The sequence below is a fragment of the Corapipo altera genome, unplaced genomic scaffold (genome assembly GCF_003945725.1).
Source record: "Corapipo altera isolate COAL_440 unplaced genomic scaffold, ASM394572v1 RXGC01000072.1, whole genome shotgun sequence".
NCBI lineage: Eukaryota > Metazoa > Chordata > Aves > Passeriformes > Pipridae > Corapipo > Corapipo altera.
Genome location: NW_020884943.1, coordinates 2,522,112 through 2,532,731, shown reverse-complemented (window position 1 = coordinate 2,532,731; position 10,620 = coordinate 2,522,112). Strand labels below are relative to the sequence as shown.

General features: G+C 42.5%; 1 long non-coding RNA gene across 1 annotated transcript; it reads left to right on the top strand.

Annotated features, from left to right (window-relative positions):
- The first annotated feature begins 5,132 nt into the window (after positions 1 to 5,132).
- LOC113956047 lies at positions 5,133 to 10,299 on the top strand. Its single transcript, XR_003530729.1, has 4 exons — positions 5,133 to 5,179; positions 5,923 to 6,037; positions 6,628 to 6,793; positions 9,822 to 10,299. It is a non-coding gene; the product is annotated as an uncharacterized LOC113956047 (long non-coding RNA).
- Positions 10,300 to 10,620: the final 321 nt, after the last annotated feature.

Below are 10,620 nucleotides of genomic sequence, written 5' to 3'. Positions count from 1 at the left end.
TAAACCAATTTTGTTAAGTACATTTCTTGAGAAAAGAGACTAAGCCTACGAAAACCCATTTATTGATAATGTTCAAATTATCATCAGTTGCTGTGATTTGTATCATTAAAAATGCTGGGGGAGGGCTTGGTGTCTTCTTGAAACACTGTAACCTCAAACTTTAGCTTCTTTCGCCCCCACCCCCCACGTAAACTTCTAACGCTCTGTCCAGAAAAATATATGTGGGAGGCATGGAGAATAAACAACCTGTATGCATCAAAATCTGCAAGTAAATAGAATGAACTCATTATTTATTGTAGTAACATGATGTTGGTGTTATGTATAGAATTTCTGAATGCTTGGTCTTGAGAAAACTGCAAACTAAGTCAGATACAGCACTGACCTAAAAATATACTGCAGTATATTTGGTAAGTACAAATGCTTTTCTAATTTCATTTACTTTTAACTTGCTGGTGGATCTTTTCGAAGTCTTGTGTGTGATAAAATCACCTTCCAAGGCATACTGTGGCCTACATCTGTGAATATAAAGCAGTAAGGAAATTGGAAGTATGACAAAATAACTTATATAAGTTTTAAAGTTATGCACTACTCCTTGACCTGCTCCAACTCCTTCATTTGTTGTTGTTTTCATTTTTATACAGATTTGTCTTGCCATTTCCCTTCTGTATTTCACCAGTTTTGTACCTGTAGTGAATTAGAAGGAAGACAAACATAAAGTCAATTCCAGTTGCTGCAATTCCCCAGATTTTAAAAGGGAAAGACATTTATTTAATTTGCTTTGCAGCCTATGAGCTCACGAGGTTCATTAATTTCTCAAGAAGTAAATAAGTTCCGGTGGTTTGCTCTCCAATTTATCACTTTTTGTCTGCTTCCATTTTAGCTGGTAATTCAGCCTGGGCCTCTTGCTTGAGCAAACTCTGTGAGAGAACACATCTGGGCCTTTTCAGCTCGGGGCAAAACTGTGCAGAAAACAGAGGGGTTTTTCTGGGTAGTTGCTCTTGTAATTGGCACCACATGGTCTCAGGAGCACAGGTAGCACACGAGCATGGGCTGTGTTTCACTGAGGGGGGACCAATACATGGGGTGGGTTTATTGGGAATGGATGTTACTGGTCTTGATGTTACTGGTCTTGCGTCTCCCACTGAGTGGCATGAGAAGTGCTCCTGGGCATGCCAGCCAGCCAGGCATTGTAGACATCAAGAGCAAACTATAGCCTACTTGTTTGCTCTGTTAGCAGAAGGGAAACACAATTAGGTGAGGAAGTTTCATTAATGAGGCTACTTTATTAGCAGCTTTTGGTGGGCTGGGGTGTGGAAATGTTAGATTTAGAAGATAATCAGCCTGCATTTTTATCTCTACTTAAAATAGTAGAATGGAAAATTATCTTATCTCCATAAACTGCTATTTTTCACATAGTAAATTATTTTACCACCCAAAGCAGATGCCACACAAAGAGTTGTGGTTGGGAGGCATGTAGTTATTTATCTCGGTCAAAATGTCTCAGTTAAAAAGCTATCAGTAGGAGATAATAATAATAAACACATATGGCATTTGGCTAGATGAATACAAGATTATACTAAATAGAACACATTTCTTAAAAGAATAATTGTAGCTAATTAGAAATCTCCAGTTATGCTTAGAGTTGTAAGAAAGTGAAAACAAATTTAATTATGCAAGGTCCCAGTTGTGGCAAAGGTGTTATAAAGAATATCTTTATGGGGACATTCAGTGTAACAAATTGGTTCATGTTATTATTAGTGTGCTCAGTTGCGCATTTTCTTTATATCAGTTTAAAGTTTAATGATGGTGCTTGTAGAGCTAATTACCAAGGATCTGCACAGCACTCGTTGGGATAGTCACCCATAAGCCTTACATTTTTGCAGTGCTAAGTTATCAATACCTCCAAAGTATCTTTGACTAAATTCTTTGTGTTCAGATATGTACAAACAGGCACCTAAAAGTGGAATATCTGCGATCGTGTCCACGGTTCCCCTGAAGCATAAACAGCAAGTGTTGTTCCTTCATTCCTGCATGCCAGCAGAGGATTGCTGGCCAACACCAGGATTTACTACACTGCACTGGGAGATTCTCAGTGAAGGGCTGTTATCTTGGGTGATAGGAATGTTCCAAAGGCTGGGAGCAGGGAAACGTGGGCAAGGAAGGCAAACAGTAGCCATACATGTTCCCTGACAACAAGAGTTGCGTAGGCGTGCTGAGAAGGAATGCTAACTCTTCATAGTAAAAATGAAAATCTTAATACACAGCAAGAATATCATGCATCTCCTGCCTGAGGAAAAGGATTTGGGCTGGGCAACCTAAATTGTGAGCCGAGGGCTTTTCCAGTAGCACTCGCTGTGTCCTGCCTGACCCGGGAAGTCATGGTCTCCCATGGTGAAAACAGATTTGAGGTACCAGTGTAGTCACGTAGGAGCACTGATCATGAGAAAAATGCTGTGACATTAGAAGGATGCGGGAAGATTTGATGCAAAAAAAGAACCCTGTTATTTTTGGAACTGATGGAGAAGTCAGGTATGGTTTCTGGATGAGGCTGTGCTGTCTAAACCATTTTCCCATTCTTTTCTGGCAGCTCTGTTCCCCACTGCAGCCTCTCTGGAGGTGATGCTAACAACATGGATAAATGAAGCTTTCAAATGCGTGCAAGTCTTCCCACTAGTTTTGTCAGGCCCTGTGAGGGCAAGTCTTTTCTTCTCTGTTACAGGAGCTTTTCTTTCCAAGAGCACGGTGTGATTCTCAGCCCTGAAGATTGCTTTCCTGCCAATAATGATCCCCCTAGGCCACCACCAGGCTGTTTTGCCTTTAACCCCTCCTGGCCTGAAACACTTGGACCCACTCTCTTCTTCCCCACCTACCTTGAAGATAATCACAAGGCAACCATCTCTCTTCCTACCACTCCTCCTCTGCTTTGCAGGATCACAATGAAGGGTTAGTCTTGGGAGCTGACTGTGGGACTGACCCTTGATTAATGGCAGGAGGGGGCTGGCAGGAACAACAGGCAGCACTGTGTGCCATGGCCAGGGAGGGGTTTATCCCACTCATCTGACACATGGCACTTAGCTCTTCTGCAGTGTTGCAGGTATGGGGCCAGGGCTGCAAGCCTTGGCTTTCAGTACCTCTGATCTCCAGGAGTGGCCTGTATTTCAAACATACCTTGAAAGAGAAAGGAGTGTATCTCAGCCTTGAATGTCATGTTCCTGGGCTTTACACTCAAGTATGTGGGGGGAGGCAAGTGAGAGAAAACCAGCAAAGCACAGCACGAGTATTTCTCCCAGCAGATCTGCAGGCATTGTTGGAAAAAAGGGGTTGTTCCTGCCACTGACAGGAACATGGGATCAGATGGGGTGGGATTCACATCTCACCACCTCAGAAACCTGTGATGGTTTCATCATCACAGCTGCAAACATCTGCAGCTGAACTGGGCACTCCAGGCTTCCCTTATTAGTTAATGGAGATGATTAGCTATTTTTAGGCATGACTCACCTGTCCTGTTTTAGCTCTCTATTTTAGTGCGTGATGAATTGTGTCATGTCCATTAACAATTCAGGAGAGAGTCTAATCCAAGTAGCTCATATGTGGACCTCTTAACTGATTTATTTGGATCAGTTCTACACCTGTCTGTGTAGGTTCTTAAAGCACTGGGTGTCTTCCAAGGCCGAAATGGAGTCAGGCAGTGAGAGAGACAGTGCAGAAAGCTCTTTTGCTGTCTTTGCCCAGATAGCAGCATCTTTTCAGGTGTGACTTTGGCAGCTGAACAGTTGAGTTGCTTGTGGTCATTTTGTGCTGTCAGAAGTATCACTGGTCCTTGTCTATAAGCAATATGGTCTCCATCTGTACAAGCTCCATCTAGCCAGAAGAAGAAAAGGAATTTTAGTTACCATCCCTCTCAAAAAGCTGCTGTTTTGTTGACAGATTCTTCCCTCTCCCTTGCCCTCTTCCTGCCCTCCTTTCCCTTGGCCCTCTTGATGCAGCCAGACCTGCCAATTCTCTGTAGCTCCTCCAAGGTTGCTGATCTTCCTTACCTTTTGCTGAAACTAAGCAGAGAGGCTCCCTGGCATAGAGGCAATAAAATCAGCTGCTACACCTCAAAAGTGCTCTACTGTGAGACCTGCAATGACAGGCCCCTACACATGACCCACACCCCTCTGCTCCTGCATGGTACAGAGAGCTTGCAGTGGGTTGGAAGAGGCAGCAGGAGGGAATACTGGGCATTGCTAAGCTGATGAAAACAGCAGGAATTCCCCAGTGGTGGCCCATGTGCAGGGACCAGGTGTAGGCAGCAAAGATGTCTGTAGGGATGAAGTACAAAAATCATGAAAGACCGCTTTGTCTTCCACACCATTTTTCTGCGGCTGACATGGGACCGTGGTGTTTTCCATGGGAATGGAATTCCTGTATAGCACATCTCTCAGCTTCTGGCTGCTCAGTGAACTGCACAAGCTCTTTGATGACACCACATGCCATGCACTGTGAGTGGTCTCTGGCTGCCCATACCCTGCCTGGCAAAGTACCAAAAAGCCCAGCTGTCCCAACAGTGAGGGCTCTCACAGTGGTGGTGTCCATTATGACACCCTCAGGGCAAGTTGGCCGTAGAGGTGGGTTATATGGAGACTGAAGAGTGAGGCATTTGTGATAAATTTGGGTGTCTTATGGAACTAGAATTGAACTTCTCATTTCCAAGCCTGAATATTGCTGCATCTCTTCCTTCCCTTGCTTTTTAATCTGAAGGATTTAGCTTCACCTTGTTTCATCCCTTATTACACCATATCATTAACAGTGGCCTAAAACTCTGCTGGATATTTATTTTAATCTCAGTTCTGACCTGAGTGTCCATACCAGCTGTCTAATGATGGTACAGTCATGGGCTCCAAGATCTGCCATCTCTAAGCTCAGTCTGAATCTAGTACCTGTTCTCAACTGGAGTATCTGTGTACCCCTACACATTTCCATTTGCTATCTTCCCAGCTAACACAGTGAATCCTGGCTGGACTGAGGACACTGAATAATGCTTTGTTCACCATTTGCATTTCATTTCCAGGCCATCATTCCAAGATAGATGAAGAACTTGGCCTGTGACGGATTGTAGAGGCTTTGAATAAGGGGTGAACATTGATCTTCATGGATAGGATTTCTTCTCTATAGAAGTGCAGATGTCCAAGGATGTGTAGGATGTAGAGAATCCACCTTTTGCAACTGATACTTTATAAGCAGGAGTTCAGAGTGTGTGTCCAGCTGTTATATCAGAACAGAGCAATGATGCAAGCTTCCTGTTCCACTGCAAGATAATCCTGTAGGATGTCTTTTAATATGGAATGCTGATATGTGTCATGTCCCAGGACTCTGAGTCCCAGTAATCTTTCTTGGTGTAAGGAGAAGGGAGCACACACAGCAGGTTCTAGCTATATCAGTTACTGTACATCTGAAATGTGTCCTGATACTAGAAGAATTTCTGTAAAGCATAAAATACATGAAATATAAGTCATTTGGCACACTTAGGAAGCTCTGTCCTACAATTCATTCCCCTTCTGCTTCTGTTGTTGCTAATGAAACAGCTGCTCTTTGGTTTCAGGCTTTAACCTATTTTTAGATTCCTTTTATGCTGTTGGCCCTTTGAAATGCATGAATTACTGTGAAAGAAAGCCAGTGTCATTGCTGTGAGGCAAGAGGAAGGCCTACAGGTGAAGTCATGTCTGATAATGAGATACTGTCTCACCTATTCATCTCCTCCCTTTTTTTATTTCTGTAAAGCAACCCAGTTCCCTTGGGCACAAGGTTGCAATACCTTTCTTGCTTTTATTTAAGCATTACAATATATCAGCCACAGCCCTTCATTAGCACAGCACCAGCAGATAACTCCCTTCTTTGGGGGACTTTTTTTTCTCATCTAGAGTTCTGTTCCCACTGCAGGAATGTGCTGGCCCACAGTGGAAGAGGAGGTGGAGGACCTTGGATTCCAGGGAGAGAAGCTGGAGAACAGTGCAGAAAGAAGGAAGCTGTGAAGGAAATCGGAGGCAAATGGAAGGTAGAATCTATTTATTGGATGACCATTAAACTCTATTTTGTGAACTGCTGGGTTCTCAGTGGGATGTAAGACTTTGCCATTGTGCAGCAGTGTTTCACTTAAAGGGGTGTGAGTGGGCAAATAAAGTAAATCATGAACCAAAGAGTCATTATCCCGATGACTGTGGTTGCCAAAGACACCAAATAAACAATCACTGAATTGATGTATTCTCTGATCTGACCAGTATGACCATAGATGTGACTTTAAATGTGATATAAATCCTTGCATTATTTCATGAGTTATATACCACCTAAATTAATTAGCTCAGCACTAAACTAGCTTAAGCAGCAGTTCCTCATGGGATTTGCAGTTTGTAGGCCCAGCTGTGTCTCAGCAGACACTTGTGAACATGCTGTGGCTAACTGAAGTGGGAAGAATCATACCTAGTGTCTTGGTTGGAGTGTTGACAACTTACTCATTTCTTTTAAAATCTGAGCCAGGCTCAGCACATTTTAGTTAATTTAAAAAAAAAAAAAAATATTTTTGTTCCCTGGTTTCTGTTTTCTCCTGAAAAATATTTCTGAACTGATCAAACAATTTTATTCTTTCAGACAGACCTTCATTCTCATTGCTGCAGCTGTTCCTGCCTTGAGGCAGTGAAAGGAACTCCTATTTGCTCTGCACCCCTGCACTGATACACAATTTCACTGGAACTGAGTCATCTCCGATGTATCTGCTAAACCCTGGCTGAAGACAAGATTATCTCAACACAGCAAGGTTTGGCTTTCTTTTTCATGGTTGAAAAATGTGTTTTGAATTCTGTGCTACAGAGAAGATCTAGCAACAAAATGTGTGTCTCTAAGCTGTAATGGCAGCTGCTATTGCAGCTTCATATGAGTTACATCCAACGAAGTTTGCACTCAGAGGAAATTATTGGTAATCTGTAACGCTCTTGATTTGCTGTTGGCTTTGCATAGGTTCCTACACTGATGAAAGTGCATTTTAAGTTGAATTTTTCAGGGCCTCTGTATTTAATATTACATAGATTGCAAATATCTGCCATGTTTTCCCCTGTTTAGAATACAACCATTTATGACACCTGTACGGTGTCTTGTGTTCTTATTTGCACTGTAGACAATGAAGTTTAGAAAGCATAGTTTGTTAAACAGAGCATGGTTAAGGAGTTAGATGGCTGAGAAAAAGCATCCTCCCTAAGATTATAAGTGTTAATTCCTATCTGTTTTTCCTGCCCTTACTCTCATTATTTTAAGAAAATATCAAGCATTTGCTTTCACATCATATTGCAGTTGAAAACACAGTGTTAAAATAGTGTTGGATGACCAGAAGGGGTGGCCTAATGAAGGTAATTGATGGCAGCAGCTGGAGAGATAGTGAACATGTCTGTGAGGTTTGAAATAAATAACAATGGTATAAAATAAGTTTTGTGATTTTTTTAATCATGCCTTTGACACTGTCCCCAGCACTAAATCTGCTTTATGCCTTTGTATAATGCTCAGCAGAGACTCTTGTTGTAAATGAATCACTGATTTGGTGACCTCAGCTGACACTCCAAAGAGTTGAGGACTGGTTCATCTCAGATGACCACAGGCTGAAATTTTGGGATAAATTTGACCTTCTATCTGTTAAATGGTGACCTCAAGTAAGCCCATGAGATAACTGATGACCTTGAATCACCCCAAGCTGAAATTTCAGGATAAAGTTGATCTCTAGTAGCCTCATGTGATAATTAGTGATCTTGGATGGCCATGAGCCAAAAGTTTGGGATACAGATCATCTCTAGTAACCCCATATGATAATTGGTGATCTCAGATGACCCCAAGCTGAAATTCTGGGGTAAAGTTGACCTCTAGTAAGCCCATCTATTAACTGACAACCTCAAGTAAATCCATGTGCTAATCAGTGACCTCGGATGACCACGAGCCGAAATTTTGGGGTAAAGGTGACCTCTAGTAACTCCATCTGTTAATTGGTGATCTCAAGCAACTCTGTGTGCTAATTGATGACCTCAGATGATGCCCATGTTCTAACTGATGACCTCTTCTGCCCCCAGACCCAATGCTGTTCATGCCACCATATTAACTCCTAGAGGTCAGTTCCAGATGCCTGAGCACCAAATCTACCTCTACGGGTCAGCTCAGGCCCATCCTATCCTGTATTTCTTTCTCAGAAGTCCCCTGAGATGTCCCCACGAGCCCACAGTGTCCCTTGAAGTGACCTGGGGACCAAACATGCTTCAGGACATCCACTGAGATCATCCTGATACCCAAAAAGACTTTTGGGCTCCCCCAGGGCTCAAGAATTGTCATCATCCACTTGCTTTCTTGTGATTATTTGAGGTCACTTAGGTACCAGTTATGTTCCTTGGGATGACCCAAGGTCAATTCCTGGGCTGCTCTCAGATGCTCTACAGCTCCAGTATCAGTTGAAAGGAGATGGACTGGCATGAAACCACTACAAAATTTGCATTTCATACTTGCTCTGAGTGCAGCTTTGAGGCAAGACCCTCTGAGAGGAGCACATGAAGAGCGAGAAGGGTGATCCCCATGCAGCTTCCCCTCTCCTTCCCCTGACAGAAAGCACAGTTTAAAAAAAAGGTAATGTCAAAAATAGAAAACAAGCAGCAGCCCTAATTTATTTCAGGAGATTAGGGGAAGAGTCAGCCTGTTTTCCTTAGAAAACTGTTATGAAGTAAAAAAAAACAAACCAAAACAAAAAGACCAAAACAGTGAGGAGATTGGATGGGAAAAAAGACGACAACACAAATTACTCCAAGAGAGGAGGAGGGAGACAGGGCTATATGAAAGAAAATCAGACAATGCAAAGTTCAAATGTGCAGTTCCAAATGCCCAGCACTAGCTGAAGATAAAAGACCTCTCCTTCTAGCTTTTCCCTCCTTCCTTTTCTGTGAGCTACTTCCTGCTGGAGCTCAGAGCATGGAAAGCATGGAGACAATGCCTTTGCTGAAGCCCAAGATGACCCAGCTTCTATCCAGGTACCAATACACATATGAAGATGCTTCCCCCTTGTGTTAACCGGTTGAAAAACCAGAATGAGACCATAAGCACCAGCAAACCCCCAGGAAGTCCCAGGAGCTGCCCTGCATGGCAAGGAGCTGGGGCAGCGCAGGGCAGGCACGGGGCAAGGCACCTTCCCACACCATCAACAAGCTCAAAGGAGGCACAACCATACTAAACACAGTAAACAGTGTTGCAGAACCCCTTTAGATGCCTCTTAAAGGATGAGTAAACCCATACCTTGTGCTGACCTGCAACAAAATCCAAGGCAAAATCCTGCTCCTTTCAAATCAGTGTCAAAACGCATAGTGACACTACTGCAACCAGTACATGACCATTTTCTAAAATGTCATCATCTTCCAGTGTCAGTCCCCATGCTGTGTTTACTAAGCTTGCTCATCCCTTCAGAAAAAAACTGTGTTCTGGTGCCACTCCATCAAAACCAGTGATCAGAGCAGAGCATCAGATAGTGTCCACAACTTCGAATCTGCCAGACACTTCTTCAGAATGCAATCTAGAGGAAAGCAAAATACCAGGCCCTCAGAAAAGCTCTGGGCAAACTAGGTCATACCAGTCATGTCGGTTTGATTGAAAATGGATTGTTTGTGCCTTTATTTAATAGTTTAGTTTCAGAGCAGACTGCTTTTCATTACCATTTTAAATAGACATTACCACCATAGTTAATAACTTTCATGGTATTTTTACCCTCCAGCAACTTTATTATTTATCTTTAAATTATAAATGTTCTGCTTTTTTTTCTTTCTTCTGAGAATTTGATAATAAAACACCCAGGAGAACCATACACTTGTGAAAGAAAAAAAGCAATGGAACTGAAACCAAACACCTACTTGGTCAGCAGGAGATCAGAAGTCCTGTTCGGCTCCTAGCAACCTGCCTGTCAGTCTGGAATATTGCTGTAAAATCTATGCAGTTATGCTGCCTTCACATGGATGCCTCCAGCTAGATGAAGTGTGTGTGTGTGTGTGTAATTTGAGCTGGGGGGGAATACCTGAAATACTGCACTCCCAGAACCCTTTCCAGCAGCACAAGTTACTTGTTGCTTGAATAACAAGCATCCACAACTAAATGTCACTTTGAATTGTCCCATTGACTCACTAACACCACACAATAAAATAGTCCTTTTCTTTCTGGGACTTAAGAGTGCTGCTCTGTCCGTGCCTGCACAGATGGACACCTATGTAAGCTGCAAACTGAATGAGAAAACAACGTTCCCTGCTGGTTTGCGTTTATGCAACAGAGAGAGCCAAGGAGCTTCTGTGAACTATCTACTTTGGTTAATTCTTCATCTTATAGAAATTTAATGTTTTATTAATTTTATAAATTTTATAAGTGTACTTAATTTTATAACATTTAATGTTTTGGGAATCCCAGCCACTCCTTTGGGAATCTGACCTGAATCTGTGTTGATATCTCAGCTTGCAGGAGCTGGGGCCTAAAATTAGTTACTCAGATAAAACCCTATAAAGTTGCAAGGCTGAAGGAAACAATCAATGGTGGAAGACACACGGAAAAGCAAATTCAGTGGGTTATTTTTAAGGAAGTTGTAGC